Genomic DNA, 24,123 nt, shown 5'->3' on the forward strand with positions numbered 1-24,123 from the left:
AAGCTAACTTTCTCACTGTGCCTCCATCCCGTCTGTCTCGCTGCCGACCACTCGCCAACATCCTGCTTCTGGCCTGATATGTCCTCCCTCTTCATATCCGACAAACAATTACTCTCCCCCACTTCAAAGCCTTACTGAAGGCACAACTCCTCCAAGAGGCCTTCCCTGACTAAGCCCTCCTTTCCTCTTCTCCCACTCCCTTCTGCTTTGCCCTGACTTGTTCCCTTTATTCCTCTCCCCTCCCAGCCCCACAGCATTTATGTACATATCTGTAATTCATTTATTTATATTAATGTCTGTCTCCCCCTCTAGACTGTAAACAAGTTTTGCTCAGAGAAAGTGTCTGTTACATTGTTATATTACACTGTCCCAAGTGCTTAGTACAGGGTTCAGCACATAAAAAGTGCTCAATAAATACGATTGCTTGACCAACTGATCTACCGTACCTACCGGAACAACCCCTGAATCCCCGACCCAACAGAAAATGGACTCAAGTTCCTCTCCTGAGCCGGGAGCGAGCCGTACTGCCGTGCTGCTAGATTGGCCCAGAATCGACATTCTGAAATTAGAGAAGCAGCGTGTCCTTGGGGATTAGAGCAAATAATTTCCTCATTTTGATAGCCCCATCTTTCCCTAGACACTCTCCCCAAGGGACGGTTTAGTTTGGATTCATGTTCAGCCCTCGGGAGAGACATTCGAAAAGGGATCCTGTCTCGTTTCATTGTATAACAGAGGAGCAGCTTTCTTGGCTCTGGTTCAGAGAAACCTCCTCTCCTGCCTTTATTTCAGGGTCCGGTCTGACGCTAGAACCTCCTTCAGATAAAGAGAAAACCACAGGGCAGAGCGGCCGGGGCCTGGGTCCAGCAGGGCTGGAGAGGAACACAAAGGCCCAGCTCAAAAGCAATCAGAATGAGATCACCTTTCCCAGATCTCGGGGTCAGACAGAGACAGCTTGTGTGTGTACCGACTGGGGTGCCCAGTGTATGCCCTTCCTGCAGGCCTCCTTTATTATTATCATTATTATTATTATATTTGTTAAGTGTTTACTAGGTGTCAAGCGCTATTCTAATTGCTGGGGTAGATACAGGCTAATCAGGTTGGACCCTGACCCTGTCCCACAAGGGATTCACAGTCTAAGTGAAAAACTTTGAATCCCCATTTTCCAGGTAAGGAAACTGAAGCACAGAGAAGTTAAGTGAGTTGCCCAGGCCAAACAGCCGACAAGTGGCAGAACCAGCATTAGAACCCAGGTCCTCTGACTGCCAGGCCCGTGCTCCTTCCAATAGACCACGCTGCTGCTTGTACTGAATGCATGAAGACAAAATCATGTAAGAACACTATGACAATGACAACATGACACTATCTCTAGGACATTGTAGTTGAAGGGACTGTTTTCCGATTCTTCATGACCCAAGCAAGGCTGTCCAGTGTCCAGTAATCATGATAATCACTGATGGCATCCACAGCCTCACCAGCATGTCATAATTTGTGTTAATTAATTAATTTCATTCTGCCAAGATATGTTTCCCCTGTTTGTGTTCTTTTGGGCCATTTATGCATGAGAGTTTCAATGGAATGTTTTCATGGCCCTCGTAGCATATTTATTTTCCGTAGAAAATAAGGCCAGTGTGCTTCACAGAAAGAACAGGGGCTGGGAGTTAGAGGAGCTGACTCCTAATCCCCGTTCTGTCACTTTCCTGCTCTGTGACTATGGGTAAGTCACCTACCATCTTGGTGCCTCAGTTTCCTCATCTGTAAAATGGGGATTAAATACCTGTCCTCCCTGCCCCTTAGACTGCGAGGCCCATGTGGGTCAGGGACTGTGTCCGATCTGATTATCCTATATCTCTCCTGTGCTAAGGACAGTGCTTGGCATGTGGGATGGGCTGAAATAATTCCACAACGATTGTTATTACAATACAAATTGCAGGAATAATTAGGGGAGGAAACAAGCAGTGATAATAGTCCTGGTGGTCGTAGCTGTAGGTAGTGGTAGAAGAAGTAATAATAATGCACTGTACTAAACGCTTAGAAAATACAAAACAGAAAAGTGACCCGTTACCTGCCCCCAAGGAACTCCCGATTTGCTTGAATCCACCCCAGCGCTTAGCACAGTGCCTGACCCATAGTAAGTGCTTAACGAATACCATCATTATTATTACCGGTGTGACTTGGTCCAGGTAACGGGAATCTGGAAATGGTTTTCCATCCGACAGATACCCGGAACCAGACTCGGTGAGCAATTCTCCCCACACAGACACACCAGTCTGGGATGCGGCCGCGTTGTCTGTTTTAGAAAAAAGGCATCTAGTCCCCTCCCAACAAGTCCCGGATGCAACGGAGATGGAATTTCAGGTGGGGCTCAGTTTCGGGCCTTCCCTGAGAGAAAGCCATTTCCCAGCCTGCTCAGGTAACTGCAAAGAAGGGACCCCTTTGACTCCTACCGGCCGCATTTTGTTTGCCTCGTGCCAGCAACTCGGAGGAGCCATAACCACAAATACTTCACGTGGCGCTTTGAATTTAACAGCACACAGGGGCTACCGCCTGAATTACTGCCTTTTATTTTATGACTAAATTAATATTATATACACAAGAGCACATTTAAAATACCCAGGAGGGTGAAAGAAATGATTGCTATGTTGAAAAATATAAATTTTTATGCGCAGGAGTTATTAGAGAGCTGCATTCCCTGGTCCATTAATGTGCACACATTTTAATTTTTCTTTTGCCTTTGACCTTTATTTTCAGATGCCATGGCATGTTATCTTAAAGCTTTAATAAAATAGTAATTCACTCATGCTTTTTATGGCCCACTAATTTGTCTGTGTTCGCATATATTGAGTTTCATAACTTTTATATGCAAATCAATAAAAAGCCTTCGCTAGCTCATTTAAATCATTGAATAATTAACCAGACGCAAACTCCCCAAATTCTCTGCAAAACTGTAGTGGTGGGAAATGCTGCTCATAGAGTTTCAACAGAACGGTCTGCATCCCTGCGTGCTAAACTAAAACACCAGCACATCTTCCTGGAGCTACAGCACTCTATCAGCAGTGGCAAAGTTATTTGAAAACAATCGTTTTGGGGAAGCAGCATGGCCTAGAGGAAAGAGCACAGGCCTGAGGGTCAAAAGACCTGGGTTCTAATCCCAGCTCCACCAGCTGTCTGCTGTGTGACCTTGAGCAAGTCACTTCACTTCTCTGGGCCTCAGTTCCCTCAGCAGTAAAATGGAGACTAACAATTATAATGATAATTTTGGTATTAAGTGGTTACTATGTTCCAGGCACTGTACTAAGCACTGGGGTAGAGTCAAGCTAATCAGGTTGGACGCAGTCCCTGTCCTACATGGGGGTCATAGTCTGAATCCCCATTCTATAGATGAGGGAACTGAGGCACAGAGAAGTAAAGTGATGCCCACAGTCACATAACGGACAAGTGGCGTAGTCAGGATTAGAACCCAGGTCTTCCTGATTTATCCACTAAGCCATGCTGCTTAAATCCTTTTCCCTCCGATTTATGTGAGCCCCATGTCTAATCTGATTTATCTGGTATGTAACCCAGCATTTAGAACAGTGCTTGACACAGTGCTTGAGAAGCAGCGTGGCTCAGTGGAAAGAGCCCGGGCTTGGGAATTAATAATAATAATAATAATGTTGGTATTTGTTAAGCGCTTACTATGTGCCGAGCACTGTTCTAAGCGCTGGGGTAGACATAGGGGAATCAGGTTGTCCCACGTGGGGCTCACAGTCTTAATCCCCATTTTACAGATGAGGGAACTGAGGCCCAGAGAAGTTAAGTGACTTGCCCACAGTCACACAGCCGACAAGTGGCAGAGCTGGGATTTGAACGCATGAGCCCTGACTCCAAAGCCCGTGCTCTTTCATGGGTTTGAATCCTGGCTCTTCCACTTGTCAGCTGTGTGACTGTGGGCAAGTCACTTCACTGTGCCTCAGTTACCTCATCTGTAAAATAGGGATTAACCGTGAGCCTCACGTGAGACAACTTGATGACCCTGTATCTACCCCAGCGCTTAGAGCAGTGCTCTGCACATAGTAAGTGCTTAACAAATACCAACATAATAAGCACTTAACAAATACTATTAATAAAAATAAACTATGCTGTGGTTGAGAATTTTGCCAGCCTAAAATCCACACAAGAGGATATCAACCAACTCCTAATCATACAGATTAATGAGGGCAGGGAAAAGCATGGATAATGGATACCTTCATAGACTCCCAAAATCTTCATTCAGCTGTATTTATGGAGTGCTTCCGGTCTGCAGAGCACTGTACTAAGCACTTGGGAGACTACAGTATAACAATAAATAGACGCATTTCCTGCCCACAATGACCTGTCCCTCTTCCTACCTTTCACTAGCTATCGAACAGCCTCAAATTGGGCAGCCCAGAGCCTCAGCTCCTTTTCCTCTGCTTGATCATCACCTGGTTGAGAGAGCGGAGGAGCAATACGATGACCAAAAGGTGGGATGTGGGAGGGAGATGGTGAAGGATAAACCACAGTCCCTGGACTGTCAAGACTTTTTTTTAAATGGTATTTTTTAAGCTCTTGCTATGTATCAAGCAGCGTTCTAAGTGCCGGGGTTATAAAAGCTAATCAGGTTGGACAGAGTCCATGTCCCACGTGGGGCTCTCAGTCGTAATCCCCATTTTACAGTTGAGGGAAATGAGGCACAGAGAAGTGAAGTGACTCGCTCAAATTCATACGGGCGACAAGTAGTGGAGACGGGAGTAGAAACAAAGTCAGTCTGACTCCCAGTTCTGGGCTATAATCACTAGGCCACTGGGTCCTGCTCCGTGCTCTGCTGTTCCCCGGAGCTGGTACAGATGCGACTGCATCTCCAGGAGCCCTGTCTGCCCCAGAGGCAAGAGGCAACCAGCCACGTGGCCAGTCGAAGCCCCTGACATGATGGATTGGGTCAGTCCCCAGTACAGAGACCTGCATAAGTGGGTCTTTGACACAATTCACCGGGTTAATCGGACATCAATAAGCCAATCCGGGATACAATGAATGACTATAATGGAGGAGACGGTTGAAAAATGGGAGGCATTGTTCTGCACGGAGAGGATTTTCCAAATGGAGCGCGACAGTGACTTTGAGCGGCTTCCGGACACAGTGACCTGGCTTCTCTGAAGGGCCGCTTCCCTGCACTGCAAAACCCTGAAATGGTCGTCTTTTTTAACCATGATCAAATGCAAGGAAAAAAGTGAGAGAATAAATGGTTCTCTGAAGAATTCAAAGAGCTGGCATCTCTGATCTCTATCCTTGTGGCTAGAGGGAGAGACTGAGGCCCAGAGAAGGTGAGGGACTTGCCCAAAGTCCCAGAGGGAGCTAGTGGCCTGAGGCTGGGTTATAATCCAGACTCCCTGACTTGCCCAGAGGTCCACCTGGCCTCACCCACAAAACCCCCCTCCAAGATCTCAACTCCCCATGCTTGTATTAGTCTTCAGCGTTTCAGCTCCTCCTCAGAAAAGCCATTTTGAGCATAGTCTGTTAGGTGAAAGATTTCCTGTAAGCTAATTTAGAAATGGTGTCTTCATGGTGCTTGTGCCATGGGTAAAAATATGAGCCTGCAAATACCCTGGTAGTTCTGAGTCTTTGTCAGCCTTTGGATCCATGATAAGGACCGCAACTTGCACGCAGTGCGTGGCACATAGTAAGCGCTAAACAAATACCACAATTATTATTATTGTCTATTTTGTAATGGTATTTGTTAAGCACTTACTGTGTGCCAGACATTGTCCTAAAAGCTGGGGTAGATACAAGGAATCAGGTTGGTCACAGTCCCTGTCCTACATACGGCTCACAGTGTTAATCCCCTGTTTACAGATGAGGTAACTGAGACACAGAGAAGTGAAGTGACTTGTCCAGTGCTACACAGCAGATAAGTGGCAGAGCCGGGATGAAAACTCACGTCCTTCTGACTCTGAGATGCTGGCTCTATCCACTTGGCCAAGGTGCTTGGGCAGGGAACGTGTCTACCAGCTCTATTGTTTTACTCTCCCAAATGCTCTGCACACAGTATGTGCACAAAAAATACCATTTATTGATGGATTGATTGATTCCTCAAAGCAAACCAATCACCGTTGGTTTTATTGGACAAATTCTGCCTTGATTTTGAAGGGTAGATGGTTTGCCAGACAGTAGTGGCCTAGCTCTTTTCTACAATTTCCCTGTCTCGGCTCTGCTCTCTCTGTGTGATTCATCAGTCAATCAGTCAGAGAGCACTTACTGTGTGCAGAGCACTGTATTAAGCACGTGGGAGAGTACAATAGAATAGAGTTGGTAGACAAGTTCCCTTCAAGGAAATTGGGCTCTCTCCAAGCTGTCTCCTCTGTACTCTCCTGTTCCCTTCTCTAGCTCGCACTCTTCACTCCTTCTAAACTAACATCCTACCTGGGCCTCACTTGACCCTCCCACCATCCCTGCCCTAAACTCCCCACTCAAATCCTCCAACCATGCTTCTCCACCCCTTCAAAGCCTTCTGAAAACTCACCTCCACTGGGAAGCACTCTCTTTGTTTTTATGGTATTTGTTAAGAACTTACTATGTGCCAGGCACCTTTCTGAGCCCTGGGGTAGATACAAGCTAATCAGCTTGGACATAGTTCATGTTCATTCATTCATTCATTCATTTATTCAATCGTATTTACTGAGCGCTTACTGTGTGCAGAGCACTCTCCTAAGCTCTTGGGTGAGTACAATATAACAATAAACAAATACATTCCCTATCTACTACAAGCTTATAGTCTAGAGACTATAAGCTGTTTTTGTCTGTCCGTCTCCCCCGATTAGACCGTGAGCCCGTCAATGGGCAGGGATTGTCTCTATCTGTTGCCGATTTGTACATTCCAAGCGCTTAGTACAGTGCTCTGCACGTAGTAAGCGCTCAATAAATACTAATGAATGAATGGATGGAGAGGGATTTTACAGTCTAAAGGAGAGTGTTCCACATAGGACTTACGGTCTTAATCCCCATTTTACAGATGAGGTGACTGAGACACAAAGAAATTAAGTGACTTGCCTAAGGTCACCCAGCAGACATGTGGTGGAAGTGGGGATAGAAACCAGATCCTCTGACTCCCAGGCCCATTCTCTCTGCACTAGGCTTCGCTGCTTCTCAATAACCCCTCTTCCTACGTTCATTCCCTTGGAGAACTCTTTCGCTCCCGTGGCTTCAACCACCATCTCTATGCAGAGGATACCCCAATCTTCATCTCCTCCCCGATCTCTCTCCCTCTCGCCAGGCTTGCATCTCCTCCTTCCCTCCTTCCTTTAAGACATCACTACTTGGATGTCCTCCCGCCTCCTCAAACTTAACACGTCCAAAACAGAGCTCCTCATCTTCCCCCACAAACCCTGCCTTCTCCGGGACTTTTCCGTCACTGTAGACAGCACCGCCGTCTTCACTGTCTCATAAGCCTGAAAACTTTGTGTTATCCTTGACTCCTTCCTGTCATTCAACCTGCATAGCCAATCGGTCACCAAATCCTGTGTTTCTCACCTTCACAGCATCGCTAAAATCTGACCTTTCCTCTCCATCCAAACTGCTACCATATTAGTACTCATCCTCTCCGGCCTAGATTACTTCATCAGCTTCTTTGCTGACCTCCCAACCTCCTGCCTCCCCCCGCTCCAGTTCATACTTCACTCCACTGCCCAGAGTATCTTTCTACAGAAACGTTCAGGAACTGTCACTCCCCTCCTCAAAAATCTCCAGTGGTTGCCTATCCACCTCTATATCAAACAGAAGCTGCTCACCATTTAGAGAAGCAGCGTGGCGGCTCAGTGGAAAGAGCCCGGGCTTTGGAGTCGGAGGGCATGGGTTCGACTCCCGGCTCGGCCACTTGTCAGCTGTGTGACTTTGGGCAAGTCACTTCACTTCTCGGTGCCTCAGTTACCTCATCTGTAAAATGGGGATTAAGACTGTGACCCCCACGTGGGACAACCTGATTCCCCTATGTCTACCCCAGCGCTTAGAACAGTGCTCGGCACATAGTAGGTGCTTAACAAATACCAACATCATTATTATTATTATTATTAAAGCAGTCCATCACCTCGCCCCCCCCTCCTACCTCACCTCATGTCTCTCCTTCTAGAACCCAGCCCACATATTTCACTCCTCTGGTGTTAATGTGGGAAAACCTGATGACCCTGTATCTACCCCAGCACTTAGAACAGTGCTCTGCACATAGTAAGCGCTTAACAAATACCCAAGTTATTATTAACCTTCTCACTCTGCCTCCATCTCCCCCGTCTCACTGCCGACCCCTGGCCCATGTCCTACCTTTGGCCCGTAAAATCCCCTCCTCAAATCCACCAATTACTCTGCCCTGCTTCATAGCCTTACTGAGGGCACAGTTCCTCCGAGAGGCCTTCCCAGACTAAGCCCCATTTTTCCTCATCTCCCACTCCCTTCTGTGTCGCCCTTACTGGCTCCCTTTGCTCTTTTCTGCTCTCCCTGCCCCACAGCACTTGTGTATATCTCTGTAATTTTATTTATTTATATTGATGTCTGCTTATTTGTATTGATATCTGTCTTCCCTCTCTAGACTATGAGCTCCTTTTGGGCAGAGATTGTCTCTCTTTGTTGCTGTATTGCTGTAAATATGATTGAATGATTAACTTCCAGAGCTATTGGAAGACTCAGTCTTTGACCACATTTAGAAAACAGCTCCAGAGGTGGGGGGTCAGGGAGGAGGGAGCCAACCAGATTTTGTTTTTATAATTTATATCTTTTCTCACCTTCTTCCTATCATCTGTCTTACATTCGACAATTTCTGTACCGCCAATTTCCACATCTTCTTGTCTCTCCCATTAGCTTCTGAGTTCTTCAAGGGAAGGAAGCATATGTTTTACTTTCCTTCCAAGGTCCACAGGGCCTATTACAGTGCTCTTCACTCAGTAGGCATCCAGTGCAGTGCTCTGCACTCGGTAGGCACTCAATACAGTGCTCTGCACTGTGTAACAATAAAAATAAAATTTGTGAAGTATTTACTATGGGCCAAGCCCAGTACTAAGCACTGGGGTAGATACAAGCACATCAGGTGGGATGCAGTCCTTATCATTGACATTCATTCAGTGGTATTTTTTGAGTTCTTTCTGTGTGCAGAGCACTGTACTAAGCTCTTGGGAGACTACAACACAGCAATAAACAGACCATTCCCTTCCCCCAGTGAGCTTACAGTCTGGAGGGGCTCACAGTCTCAATCGCCATTTACAGATGAGGCAGCTGAGGCACAGAAAAATTGTGACTTACCCCAGGTCACAAAGCAGGCAGCGTGGCTCAGTGGAAAGAGCCCGGGCTCGGGAAGCAGAGGTCAGTGGTTCTAATCCCACTCCGCCGCTTATTATTTGAGAGTCTCCTGGGGCACATTAGGCTGGAGAACATTCTCTTTCCACAGAAATACCTGGAAAGAAAGAGGCTCTACTGGTTAGAGTCAGAGCAGCATTATGGCCCGGTGGATAGAACAGCGGGCTGGGAGGCAGAAGGACCTCGGTTCTAATCCCAGCTCTGCCACTCAATAATAATAATAATAATAATGTTGGTATTTGTTGAGCGCTTACTATGTGCCGAGCACTGTTCTAAGTGCTGGGGTAGACATAGGGGAATCAGGCTGTCCCACGTGGGGCTCACAGTCTTAATCCCCATTTTACGGATGAGGGAACTGAGGCCCAGAGAAGTTAAGTGACTCGCCCACAGTCACACAGCCGACAAGTGGCAGAGCTGGGATTCGAACTCAAGAGCCCTGACTCCAAAGCCCATGCTCTTTCCACTGAGCCACGCTGCTTTGTCTGCAGTGTGAACTTGGGCAAGTCACTTCACCTCTCCGAACCTCAGCTCCCTCATTTGTAATAATAATAATTATTTGTGGCTCAGGGAAGCAGCGCAGCTCAGTGGAAAGAGCCTGGGCTTCGGAGTCAGAGGTCATGGGTTTGACTCCCGGCTCTGCCACCTGTCAGCCGTGTGACTGTGGGCAAGTCACTTAACTTCTCTGTGCCTCAGTTACCTCATCTGTAAAATGGGGATTAGCTGTGAGCCTCACGTGGGGCAACCTGATTACCCTGTATCTACCCCAGCACTTAGAACAGTGCTCTGGACATAGTAAGTGCCTAACAAATACCAACATTATCATTATTATTTGTTAAGCAGCTACTATGTGCCAACCACTGTTTTATATATATAATCAATACATTGTTGTTTATGTTTACATACGCATATGTTTATGTGTATATATAAAACACTGTATATATATGCATATAATAGTATATATCATATATAATATAATATTATATACTATATATCATATATAATAGCTTATATATAACCGTGTAATAGTATATAATGTATATAAGATCTGTAATTCATATATATAAATATAAATATTTTATAATTATAATAATATTAATGATATTTCATGTATTATATATTGTACTGTTATATGTAATATATTGTATATTATAATTATATTTATTATATATGCAATTATATTATTATACCATATAATATATTATCATATATTCTATCATGTATATTAGATCTGTAATTTATATATATATGAATTACAGATCTTATATACATGATAGAATATATTATACGTATTATTATATATTATAATTATATTTATTGTGTGCTATTTTATTATACGATATTATTATATATTGTATAATATATATAAGATCTGTGATTCATATATATAGATATATGAATTCCAGATGTGGACATAGATCTGTTCCTGCCCGATGTTGGCCCGGCCAGCGGGGCCGCCGACGGACCTCTGGCGCCCTCTAGTGTCGTCCGGCGGCTACTGTCGCAGCCCCGATGGCCGCGGGACACCCGGTTTCTTGGAGCCAAGGAAATAAAAACCGATTCCCTTCCAAAAAGGCTGAATCCCTAGTGGGGAAGCGGCTTTGACTCGTCCGGCAAATAATAATGCTGGTATTTGGTAAGCGCTTGCTATGTGCAGGGCACTGTTCTAAGCGCTGAGGTAGATACAGGGTAATCCAGTCGTCCCACGTGAGGTTCACAGTTAATCCCCATTTTACAGGTGAGGGAACTGAGGCCCAGAGAAGTTAAGTAATAATGTTGGTATTCGTTAAGCGCTTCCTATGTGCCGGGCACTGTTCTAAGCCCTGGGGTAGACACAGGGGAATCAGGATGTCCCACGTGGGGCTCACAGTCTTGATCCCCATTTGACAGATGAGGGAACTGAGGCACAGAGAAGTTAAGTGACTTGCCCACGGTCACACAGCTGACAAGTGGCGGAGTCGGGATTCGAACCCATGACCTCGGACTCCCAAGCCCGGGCTCTTTCCGGTGAGCCACGCTGCTTCCCGAGGGACGCGCCTTCTGAGTCTGAATCTGGGGGCTCAGCCTCCGCGATTTCAACCCCCAGCAACACGTGTTGCTTTTCGATGATAAATAATTGTGGTATGTGCCTGGCACTGTTTTAAGAACTTATCTATATACCAGGTAATCGGTTTGGATGCAGTTTATGTCCCTCATAGGGCGAACAGTCTTAATCCCCATTTCCGTGGCTTAGGGGAAAGAGCACCGGTTTAGGAGTCAGAGGACGTGGGTTCTAATCCCTGCTCTGTTACTTGTCCGCTACAGTGAGCTCTGCACACTGGAGAAGCAGTGTGGCTCAGTGCAAAGAGCCCAGATTTGGGAGTCAGAGGTCGTGGGTTCTAATCGCGACTCCGCCACTCGTCAGCTGTGTGACATTGGGCAAGTCGCTTAACTTCTCTGTGCCTCAGTTACCTCATTTGTCCAATGGGGATGAAGACTGTGAGCCTCATGTGGGACAGCCTGGTGACCCCATATCTACCCCAGCGCTTAGAACAGTGCTCAGCACATAGTAAGCGCTTTACGAATACCAACATTATTACTTGTCTGCTGTGTGACCTGGGGCAAGCCACTTAACTTCTCTGTGCCTTAGTTACCTCATCTGGAAATGAGGATTAAGGCTGTCAGCCTCACATGGGACAACCTGATTACCTTATACCTATCCCAGTGCTTAAAACAGTCGTTGGCACATAGCAGGTGCTTAACAGATACCATAGTAATAATTATTATTATTAGAAATGAGGGAGCTGAGGCTCAGAAAGGTGAAGTGACTTGCCCAAGTTCACACTGCAGACAAGTGGCAGAGCTGGGATTAGAACCGAGGTCCTTCTGCCTCCCAGCCCGCTGTTCTATCCACGGGGCCATAGTGCTGCTCTGACTCTTTAACCAGTAGAGCCTCTTTCTTTCCAGGTATTTCTGTGGAAAGAGAATGTTCTCCAGCCTAATGTGCCCCAGGAGACTCTCAAAACAGTTGTAAATCTTTCTGCTTGATTGTTATTTATGCTTTGTGTTACCTGACACTCTCCAGAAAATGGTGGGCTGATTTATGACTGTTTTTGGTAATTATGTATTCCAAATGGAGTATCCTTTGTGGCAAACATAACCTGCATCATTCTTCATGTTATAATTCACCACTGAAGAAGATACAGAGCTACTGGGCCCTGGAGCTTTGGGGTTTTCTTTGTCGTTGCTTTTATGGTATTCGTTAAGGACTTGCTATGTGCTAGACTCTATACTAAGCACTGGGGTAGATACAAGCTAATCAAGTTAGACACAGATCGTGTCCCACATAGGGCTCACCGTTTTATCCCCATTTTACGGATGAGGTAACTGAGGCATAATGAAGTGAAGTGACTTACCCAAGGTCCCACAGCAGACAAGTGGCAGAGCTGGAATTAGAACCCAGGTCCTTCTGACTCCCAGACGGATTAGGATGGAGTAAAGGCCGTTGGCTTTGGCAAGGAATTCATTGGTGACCTTTGAGAGGACGGTTTCGGTGGAGTGAAATGAATGGAAGCCAGACCGGGGGGATCGAGGAGAGAATTGGAGGAGAGGAATTTGAGACAGAGGGTGTAGAGAACTTGCTCAAGCAGTTTGTAGAGGAATGGTAGGAGGGAAATGGGGCAATAACTGGAGGGAGGCATGCAATTAAGGGAGGGTTTTTTTAAGGATGGGGAGACATAAGCATGTTTGAAAGCAGTGGGGAAGAAGCCACTGGAGAGCAAACAGGAGAAGATGGCTATTAGGGAGGGACAAAAGGAGGGGGCGAGAGTTTTGACAAGGTGTGAAGGAATGGGGGCAGATGTGCAGGTGAAGAGGATAGCTTTTGAGAGGAGGCAAGAGGTCTCTGGAGATATTGCTGGGAGGATAGGAGAGTTGAAGAGGGGGCCAGAAAGGGGAGGCACTGAGGAAGGACAGGAGCGATTTTAGGGTGGTCACTCCTGATAGTGGCAATTTTCTTTTTAAAGTAAGGGCCCAGCTCATTGGGGGCAAGGGATGGGGGAGGCTGGGGGACAGGGAGCCTGAAGAGGGAATTGAATGTCTGGATCAATTGGTGAGGACCATGGGCACTGGTGTCAATAAGTGTGGAGAAATAGTTTTTCCAGGCAGAGAAGAGCAAAGAGTTAAAGCATGGAAGGACAAACTTGAAGTGGATGAAGTCGGCCTGATATTTAGATTTCCACCAGCAGCGCTCTGTGGTTTGAGCACAAGAACGAAGGAGGCGGACTGTGCAGGTGATCCAGGGTTGTGGGTTAGTGGTACGAGATCGAAGAAGTGATAGGGGAGTGAGTGAGTAGAGGTCAGTAGAGAGGGTGGAATTGTGACCGTCTATTTGGTCATCAAGGGAAGGTAGTTTGGGTATAGAGGCTAAGAGGGACACGATGAGTTGAGAAAATTGGATGGGGTCAAAAGATCGGAGTTCTCTGAGAGGAGATTGTACAGATTTACAGGGATGAGGTTTTGTGGGAGAGGAGGCAAGTGAGGAGGTTGAGGTCAGAGAGAGGGATTTCAGAATTGGTGATGGTGGAGATTGTGCAGTGGTTAGGGATGATGAAATGGAGTGTGTGCCCACGTTGGTGAGTGGGAGAGGTGGGATGGAGCAAGAGGTCATCAGCGTTGAGGAATGACAGAAGGCAGTCGGCAGAAGGGCCATCAGAAACATTGAAGTCCCCAAGGGTCAATGTGGGCATGGAGAAAGAGTATCTTGATCTGTATACCTCGATCTCACCTATCTTGCTGTCAACCTCTCATCCTCATCCTGCCTCTGGCCTGGAATGCCCTCCCTCTTCATATTAGACATACAATTACCCTCCCCACCTTCAAAGCTTTATTGAAGGCACATTCCTCCAAGAGGCCTTCCCTGACTAAGCCCTCATTTCCTTTCCTTTCACTCGCTTTTGCATCATTCTGATTTACTCCCTTCATTCACCCCACCTCAACCCCAGAGCACTAATGTACACATCTGTAATGTATTTATTTAGATTAAAAAATCTGTCTCCCCCTCTAGACTGTTAGCTCACTGGGGGCAGGGAAAGTGTCTACCAAGTCTATTATATTGTACTCTACCAAGTGCTTAGTACAGTGTTCTGCACACAGAAAGCACTCAATAAATGTGACTGATTGAACGTAACAGATCTGGACACAGGCTACTCAGTTGTCAAGGGGTTGGAGCAGCTTCTGGGTGAAGAGAGACTGTAAGGTCAGGATCCTGCAGTCTGAACAGATACAGATGAGCTGCTGGTGGGCAGGGAACGTGTCTATCAATTCTGTTATTTTGCACTCTCCCAAATGCTAAGCCTGCACACGGTACTCCTAGGGCTACAGGAAGGCTAGGAGGCAGGTAAGACAAGACACTGTTAGATAGAAATGAGATAACAGCCTTAGCCGGGGACACCACCCTCCACACAGAACAGACAAAAGAAGCTAGCTCTCTCTCTCCGTCTTTCTGTCTGTGTGTCTTTCTCTCTCCCTCTCTCTTAGTCTCTGTTCTCTCTGTCTCTCCCTCTTTTATATCCAGGAGGTTCTGCGCCCAAGAGGCAGTAGCACAGGGGAGTGTGAGACAGATTCTCCTCCCTCCCCATGGCTCTATTCACCTTACTCAAACTTTTGGCCGTTAAACCCACGATCCACCAGATGGTGTTCAACTTCCTCCCCAAGAAATCTGGAGCAATGGGTGCCTGGGGGTTCCCCCCCACCCCTGGAGCAGATTAACCGCGAAGCTGGTGTATACTGCCTCAGGAGTCTGGTCACCCTCTCCTGCCATCAGCTGGGCTCCCAGGGCCCGGAGGAGGAACATGGGGAATAGAGAGAGAGTGGGGTCCCTCTTCCAAAGAACTCCCTTGAAATCCCCCAACTCTTTAGACGAAATCCCTTCTTGGGCTTGTGTCCACAACTAATATGCCCCAATAATGGAGAGAGGGTTAAGCCCCAGCCCAGGGGATTTCTGCACCTGAAACACCCCTCAAGCTCCAAAGCTGGACTCCGCTAGGCCCCTAGGTCCATAAATCTTTCCTCAGAAGACAAAAGCCCTGTTGATCTCTTATCTCCTTTTTGATTCAGCTATTCGGGAAGGCAGGGAGGGGCAGGAAGCACCCTCCTCCTTAGCATACACATAAGCTGAGGCCCAGAGAGGGTCCAAAGCATGCTCAAAGTCACACTGGTGCCTGGGGTGGGTGCTGGGTGACCTGAACCAAGGCCGCCCTGGGGAGACCTTTTGCCCTGCATGGTTCATCTTCGGTCTTCAGGGGCGTCTGTGAGGCTGAGGCTATGTCATGTCCGGCCGACACCATCTGAAGTTTGGGTGCAGCTGCAATAGGCCGAGAAAACAGGAAATCCCTTTTCTCTCTCCTCCTAGAAAATCCCCAGCTCCATCCAAAATCAACACAGCCTTTGGCCCTGATCTGACCTAGATTGCTGAGTCAGCAGGAAAGCATCTGGGCTTCTATCTCTCCGGGAGTCTGTCTCTCTATTTGTCTCCTTCTTTCTCTGATTTTCTCTGATTTTCTGCCTCTTCATCTTTCTCCTGCTGTTTCTTACTATACCGTGTTCTCTCTTTTCAGTACCTTTAAATATTTCTCTCTTCTCTCTCCCCCCCACTCTGTTTCTCACAGTCTATCAATCAATCATTATTTATTGAGCACATAACATGTAAAGAACACTGTACTAGACACCTACTATGTGTGGAACACTGTATGAGATGCTTGGGAACATGAGGCAGGATGTGGATTCAACTAGTAATCAATCAATACTTATTATGTGCAGAGCCCTATACTAAGCAGTTGGGGAAGTGCAATATAACAAGAGTTAATAGACATGTTCCCTGCCCACAAGGAGCTTACAGTCTAGAGGGGGAGGCATATAAATAAATTGTGAATAGGCACAAAAGTGCTGTGGGGCTAAAGGGTGACTAAACAGGGCAAATCCCAGTACAAGGGTGACACAGAAGGGAGTGGGAGAAGAGGAAATGAGGGTATAGTTGAGAAAGGCCTCCTGGAGATGTGCTTCTAATAAGTATTTAAAGGTGGGAAGAGTAGTCCTCTGTCCGAGGTGAAGAGGGAGGGTGTTCCAGATCAAAGGCAGGATGTGGGAGAGAGGTCGGTGGCAAGATAGTTGAGAATGAGGTACAGTGAGTAGGTTGGCATTAGAAAAGGGAAGTGTGAGGGCTGGGTTGTAGTAGGAAATTAGAGAGGTGAGGTAGGAGGAGGTAAAATGATTGAGTGTTTTAAAGGCAACGGTAAGGAGCTTCTGTTCAATGCAGGGGTGGTTGGGCAACCATTGGAGGTACTTGAGGAGTGGGGAAATGTGGAATGAGTGGTTTTGTAGAAAAATGATCAAGACAGTAATAGTTATAGGTTATAATAGCAATAGGTTATGGGTTTGTGAGACAGGGAGGATAGCGGTGGTGTCTACAGTGATGGGAAACTCAGGGAGAAGGCAGGGTTTGGTTGGGAAGAGGAGGAACTCTGTTTTGGACATGGTAAGTCTGAGATGTTGGGTGGGACATTCAAGTAGTGACGTCCTGAAGGCGGGAGGAAATATGAGACTGCAGAGAAGGAGAGCGATCAGGGTTGTAGATGTAGATTTGGGAATCATCCTCATAGAGGTGGTAGTTGAAAGTTTGGATGGGAGTGAGCAGGCTGGGGGAAGGGGAATGAGGGGCTGTGCTGGGATAGGATAGCAGGATCCTATCCTGCTCACCTGCTCCAAGGGGAACGAGGGTTGGATGGAGGAAAATGAGGGAGCTGCTGGGAAGGAAGGACAGGAATGGAGGGAGGAGATTGAGGGGGCATGGTGGGGTCAGAGAAGTTTAAGAATTATAGGTGAGGTTGTCAACAACATGATAATAACTGTGGTATTTGTTAATTGCAGTATTTGTTAAGTGCTTACTATGTACCACTAAGCTGGGAGAGTTGCAAAAAAATCAGGTCGGACACCGTCCCTGTTCCACGTGGGACTCACCGTCTCAATCCCCATTTTACAGATGCAATAACTGAGGCCCAGTTAAGTGAAGTGACTTGGGCCCAAGGTCACACAGCAGACAAGTAGTGGAGCCAGGATTAGAACCCACAACCTTCTGATTTCCAGGCCCGTGCTCTATTGACCTCACCATACTGTTTCCCAATAATTGCTTAATCCAGTGGTTCTGTGATTAATTGCCAAATAGAATGTGGCTCCTTGGATCCTTAAGAATTGAAGAGGCAAATGCTTTGGAAGGCTGGGTTGATATGAAGGCAGGCAGCTGTGGCTACGTTAAAAGGCGGGTTGTTACCACCAGAACATCAGACAGCCATACCTGTTGGGTGTTTTCCACTGTGTTTTCAGGCCGGACTGCAGGGAGAGGGAAGATGAAGAAAAGGCTGCTTCTCAGACGTAGCAGTTCGGGAGTTAGATCTATATGTCCTGGTGGGCATAAGCAGTGGTTCTGATGTTTGATGTCTGGGCCAGCTGAGGCAGTTCATCAGAGAGAGATCTCTGTGCCCATGGGCAGTTCTCTGCCCTGGGCGATGTTAGATGACCTGGGCTGACTGAGGCATCTCAGTGGAGAGACATGTCAGTGGGGAGACAACTCAATGTTCTCGGAAGGTGCTCTGTCCCAGGCAATGTTTGATGTCCTGGTCCAGCTGAGGCAGCTCAGCTGAGAGGGATCTGAGTGTCCTCAGGCAGCTCTCTATCTTGGGTGATGTTGGATGTCCTGGGCTGACTGAGCAAAGAGAGATCTCTGTGTCCTCAGCTTCCTGTACGAAGCGACGTTAGATGACCTGGGCCGGATGAGGCAGCTGGACAGAGAATGATCTCTGTGTCCTCAGACAGCTCTCTGTCCTGGTCATTGTTAGATGATCTGGGTCAGCTGAGGCAGCCTGGCAGAGAATATTAGTAAGAGTATAGAAATAGTAATTGTAGGAAAAATGAGTAATAAGTAAAAATGAGTAATAAAAGTATAAGTAAATAAATAAGTAAATAAGCAGAACACCTACTGCGAATGTGCATTAGTGCTTAGCGTGGCTGGAGCTACCCAAGTGTTCATGGTGGCTGCTGAGAGGATGCAGTCATGGAGGAGGAAATTAATAGGGGAAGGCTTCCTGAAAGAAGAGGATTTTCAGGGGCTTGCTGAAAGTTGGGAGGATCTTGGTCTAGCAGGTTTGAGGATGGGAAGGAGATTCCCCCTGCCAGACTGTAAATTCATTATGGGTAGGGACTGTATCTGTTAATTATTGTATTGTACTCTCCCAAGTGCTTAGTACAATGCTCTGAACACAGTAAGCACTCAATAAATATGATTGAATGAATGAATCTCAGACCTCCACCACATCTTATAATTATAATAATAATGGTATTTGTTAAGCGTATACTATGTGCCTAGCACTGTTCTAAGTGCTGGGTAGATGCTAGGTAATCAGGTTGTCCCACGTGGGGCTCACCATCTCAATCCCCATTTTACAGATGAGGTAACTGAGGGCCAGAGAAGTTAAGTGGCTTGCCCAAGGTCACACAGCAGACAAGTCTCAGAGCCGGGATTAGAACCCATATCTTCCGACTTCCAAAGCCCATGCTCTTTCCACTAAACCATGTTGCTTCTCCGATGCTGGGGCCTCCCTCCCATCCCCATGCATTCTCCTCCAGGAGGACTCCCTGACTCTCCCCACTCCAGTGGGCTTCAGATGGAGGGAGCCGGGGCTGTGTGAGACCCCCTCTGCGGACTTGAGCGGGATCCAGGATGACCACCAGTAATAAGAGATCTCTCATCTCAGAGAAAATGGATCTTTGCTTTGGCAGACAGCCATGGGCCTAGAAAGACAAAGATCAGATTCACCTCCCCACCAGCCCCTTCTGGACCAAGTTCTCTTGCGCCTGTGAACCCTACTTGGACAGTGAGCCCTAAATGGGACAGGGACTGTGTCCAACCTGCTTAGTTTTTTTTTTTAATAGTATTTCTTAAGAGCTTACTATGTCCTAGGCACTAAGTGCTAAGTGCTGGGTTAGGTAATCAGGTTAGACACTGTCCAAGTGCCATGTGAACCTCACAGTCTTAATCCCCATTTCACAGATGAGGGAACTGAGGCCCAGATAAGTGAAATGAAAGTGAAGGCAGCAGAGAAGTGATGGAACCGGGTTTAGAACCCAGGTCCTTCCGGCTTCCAGGCCCATGCTCTATCCACTAGGGCACACTGCTTCTCTCAAGCAACGCTGCTTTTTTGTATCTAACCCAGCATTTAGAACAGTGCTTAATAATTACCATAATAACAATAGCCAAGGGATGTACCATTCTGACCCTCCCTGCTCCTGTTGATAACTGTTTACACTTACTGAGGACCCCCAGATTAACGTCGTTTCTACCATTCCACAGATCTCAGGGCTGGGGATCAGAGGCAAGACATCAACAGTGCTTTTGCATCTGAGTCCTGCTGCCCCAAATTCCCGCCCAGCCAGATCCAGCCAGCTGGACAGCCCAACCAGCCAGACCCGGCATTCAGCAGCTCCATCGAACACCAACAAAATCACGGCATGTAACCGCAGGTTCTAGCTCTGGGTTCTAGGTTCTGGGTTCTGAGCCTCGAGTCTTGGGTTCTTAGTATGGAAGCAGGAGGCTTGGGGTGAAACAGGGAGCTGGGCTAATGAAGCGGGGGAATCTGATTTGGGGTCTTTCCAGGCCTGATCCAAAGCAATAACTTCACCTCACAGCTGGGCATGGGGGGTGAGGAACGGTATGGCCCCCATTACCACGTAGGTGGGAACTCAGGGAGCACTGACCTCCGTCACCCCACAGCTGGGTTGCACAAGGCCCTACTGCTTCACAGCTAGGGATCTGGGAGGAGTGCCAGCCACGGTCACCCCATAGCTGGGGACCCCGGGGGCACAGGGCTCCACCACTCCGCAGCTGGGGACCCGGGGGACCACCACCCCACAACTGCACACCAGCTCCCATCATTCCCCCAGAGTGAAGTGTCCATGCCCGGGTTGGGGATGCTGCACGGATGAGGACAGCCCTTCAGCTCCCAGTAACTTAATCATGGCCCGTGCCCTGACACTTCACCTTCCCTAGGAACCAAAAAGGGGCAATATAGGGGAAGATGTGCCAGCCAGGCCCTGGAGGGCCTCTCTTCTCCAGTTCAACAATGACGCATCCTGCCTCCCTCCTTCCTTCCCCCCGCATTTCCTTTCTGTTGGTTCCGGCATCTGTGGGAGGAAACTGACATTCTTTCTCCTGCAGGAGCCAGAGGAGCAGGCCTTCCTAACGCCGGGTCACCCTTTCTGTTCACCTTCTCCTCTTCCTTCCTCCTCTCAAATGCTCTATCCTGGCCCCCGTCTCCCCTAGGAGTCAGGATACATATTCAGGTTTCAGCTGGTTTTCCCAAAGTCCAAGCAGTGGAAAGAGAAAGAACAATGTCTGGATAGAGCACAGGCCCGGAAGTAAGAAGGACCTAGGTTCTAATCCAGGCCCTGCCACTTTTCTGTTGTGTGACCTTAAGCAAGTCACTTCAATTCTCTGTGCCTCAGTTACCTCATCTGTGAAATGAGTATTAAGGCTGTGGGACAGGGACTGTGTCCAACCCGATTTGCTTGCATCTACCCCAGCACTTAGTACAGTGCCTGGCACATAGTAAAAGCTTAATAAATACCATAGTGATCATTTTTATTATTATTATTACCAAGTTTTGCCTTTGTTTCCTCTCTCCCCTTTTCCCACCTCCAGTTCTGAACCCTCCCTCCCCCCACCTATCCCCAAATCCTTGTTTTCCAATTAGCTGTTTTCTTCCTCTGCCTTCTTGCTCTTCCCCAAGTACCCAGTAGTGTGCTCTGCACAAAATAGATAGCCAGTACAGCACTCTGCACAGAATTGGTGCCAGTAAAATGTTCTGTACATGGTAGACACACAATTAATAGCTCTGCATGCGGTGGAGGCCCAGTTCAAGGCTCTTCTTCCAGTGCAGTGTTATGTTCACAGTAGGTGACAGTACTGTGCTCTGCAGATAATGGACTCCCCATCAAGGCTATTGATATTATCAAACAACCAATGTTATTTATGGAGTGCTTACTATGTGCAGAGCGTTGTACTAAGTGAATGGGGGAGTAAAATAAAACCGAATTAGAGGACATGTTCCCTACCAATAATGATAATGAGCTTACAGTCCGGAGGGGGATATTGAGAGTTATCGTGTGGCCTCGTGGAAAGAGCATAGGTCAGGGAACAGGTTATTAATCCCAGTTCTGCCGCTTGCCTTCTGATTGACCTTGGGCAAGTTACTTACCTTCTCTATGCCTCAGTTTCCTCATCTATAAAACGGGGGTTTCATACCTATTCTCCCACCCACTTAGACTGTGAGCCCTACATGGGACAGGGACTGGGTCCAAACTGATTATCTTGGCTCTACCCCAGCGTTTAGTACAGTGCATGGCACATAGTACACTCTTGACAAATACCACAAATATTTTCCAAGGTCATCCTATCCTGATCACCTGGCTATGTACCTCAACTCCCAGCTCCTGCCTGGTTATGGACCAACAGCCCAGTTCTGAGGATTAAATGCTGCACTTCCTCATCCTTTTCGTTGGGGGCAACTGAGGGCAGGGCCCACTGGCACCATTCAAGTGTTATTTGGGAGGTTTTAGGGGGAAGTTTGGCTTGGATAAGGCTTAGGCAGGTGAAATCCCATACCAACCAGACACTGCCCGTCTCAGAGAATAAAGGACTGCAAGGAGCAGAGGTGGTGGGTAGGGACAGAGGGGAGTCCTCCTCTTTTTCCAGCGGCTTCTCCTCCTACTCCTTCTCCTCCTCTTCTTTCTTTAGCCATTCCTCCTCCTTCTCCTCCTTCAGCCGTTCCTCCTACTGCCACTTCTCGTCCTCCTCCTCCTCCTTCAGCTACTCATCCTCCTCCTCCCCTTCCTCCTCCTCCTCCCCCTCCTCCTTCTCCTCCTTCAGTCATTCCTCTTCCTTCTGCCATTCCTTCACTTCCAGCTGCCGCTGCTCCTCCTCCAGCCACTCCTGCTCCCCCTCCGGCTCTCCTCTTCCTCCCCTTCTCCTCTTTCAGCCTCTCCTCCTCCTCTTCCTTAGCTGCTTCTGAACCGGCCCACCCTCCAGCTAGCCTTAAGTATAAGTTTGGGGGAAATAGGGCCCAGAGCGGGGACTTATTCCATTCCTGGCTCAGCTGGGCTGGGGGCAGTTTAGAGGAATCCACTCCCCATGGAAACCTGAAACACTGGCCAGTGGGTCCAGGGAGAGGCTGCGACATGCAGCTGAGTCATAGGAAGCAGAGTCACAGAGACGGCCTGGCTGGTCCACCCAACCTCCGGATGTTTGGAGCACAGCTGGAAAACCAGGAAATTACAGATTTAATTACAGACAACAGCAGGAACCAGCTTAAGGAGGACTTGGGAGCCCTAATGAGATATTCATCAGGAGGCTTTGTCTGGAGGCTGGTTTGTAGAGGAGGGGGTGGTCCATTCTCCTATTGCTTTCACTCCACTTTCACTTCCCCTAGCACCCAACTGCAGTTAGTGATCGTGCAAAGTAATATTGCTGCAAGTGGCATGTTTTCCCAAGGAAGGGAGGTGGAGAGGGAGAGAGATGACAAACTGAGGGAGAGCTGACAAACTGCCTAAAACAAAATGTCCAAAGGAAAAGCAGCTGCCCCAGGCATCCGTAGCTCCAGGAATAGAAATCAGTCCTTTCACAACCCCAGTCACACAAATTCATTCAATCACTGGTATGAACTGAACACTTTCTGTATGCATAGTTCTGTACTGAATGGACACCTGTATGCAAGGCTCTGTATTGAGTGCCTTCTATGTGCAGAGTGTTGTGCTGGAAGGTTGGGATACTGACAGAAGTAAAAGGCATGATCCTTGGCCTTCATCTCTCAGGTCCCTGGGTTGCTTCAGACAAGCCTGCCCTCGGGGCTCTACTCTGCTCTCTCTGCTGTCCTTTTAACATGTCGCAGGGCCTGTCTTCAGCCTCAGCCCCTGATATGTCACTGGTCCAGTCCACTGCTAGGAGGAGAAGAAACTGTGGGTATATCTGCAGTTTCTGCTAGCTTCCCTCTCCAAACCTCACAGGCTCCTCCTGGGTGTGTGAATCCCTAAGTCCCTCCCACCCCAGGCCACCTAGTCCTCCTTCGCCTTAACTGGCCCAGACTCTGCCCCAAAGGGAGGTCGGGTTAAGGATGGCTCTGCCTCTGACTCTCTGACTACTGTCCAGGAGAGAGACTTTGAGCAGCAGCAATAGCAGGGGCAGAAACAACAAGTCTCTGGAATGCAGTGGCCCTGAAAAGAGATGTGGCCCTGAAAGGAGATCCTTGTTTGCAAATTCTCTCGTGTGAACCCCCATTCCCCTTTCTCTGCCTCCCCCCTTCTCCCATCCCAGTTCTTGTTTCCCTGATGACACAGAAGACCTCAGTTTCTCAGACAAAGGAGGCCTGTTCTGCAGAGCTCAGCACTGAGCATGCATTCCCTTTATCAAATTGCAGGGAAGAGGGACAAGAACAGGCTCAAAAGATATATCAGGCTCAGGGGCTGTGTTCTGACAGCTCTGGGAACTGGAGAACACAAGAGCATCAGAGGAACACCCCCCAGGCTCAGTCCCATGGTCTGTCCAGCCCAGGACTCTGCTTCCAACAGGGGAACCAGGACTCTTCGAGGAATTGAACCCCTCATGGTTTAAGACTGGATCATCCAATACCCTTAACTCTCCCCTCTCCATTCCTTGCTTTCCTTCCAGTGACCCAACATGAGTCATCCTACATTCTTAATTCTCCCTTCTCCATC

Source organism: Ornithorhynchus anatinus, chromosome 1, assembly GCF_004115215.2.
Source record: "Ornithorhynchus anatinus isolate Pmale09 chromosome 1, mOrnAna1.pri.v4, whole genome shotgun sequence".
In the NCBI taxonomy this organism is placed as follows: domain Eukaryota; kingdom Metazoa; phylum Chordata; class Mammalia; order Monotremata; family Ornithorhynchidae; genus Ornithorhynchus; species Ornithorhynchus anatinus.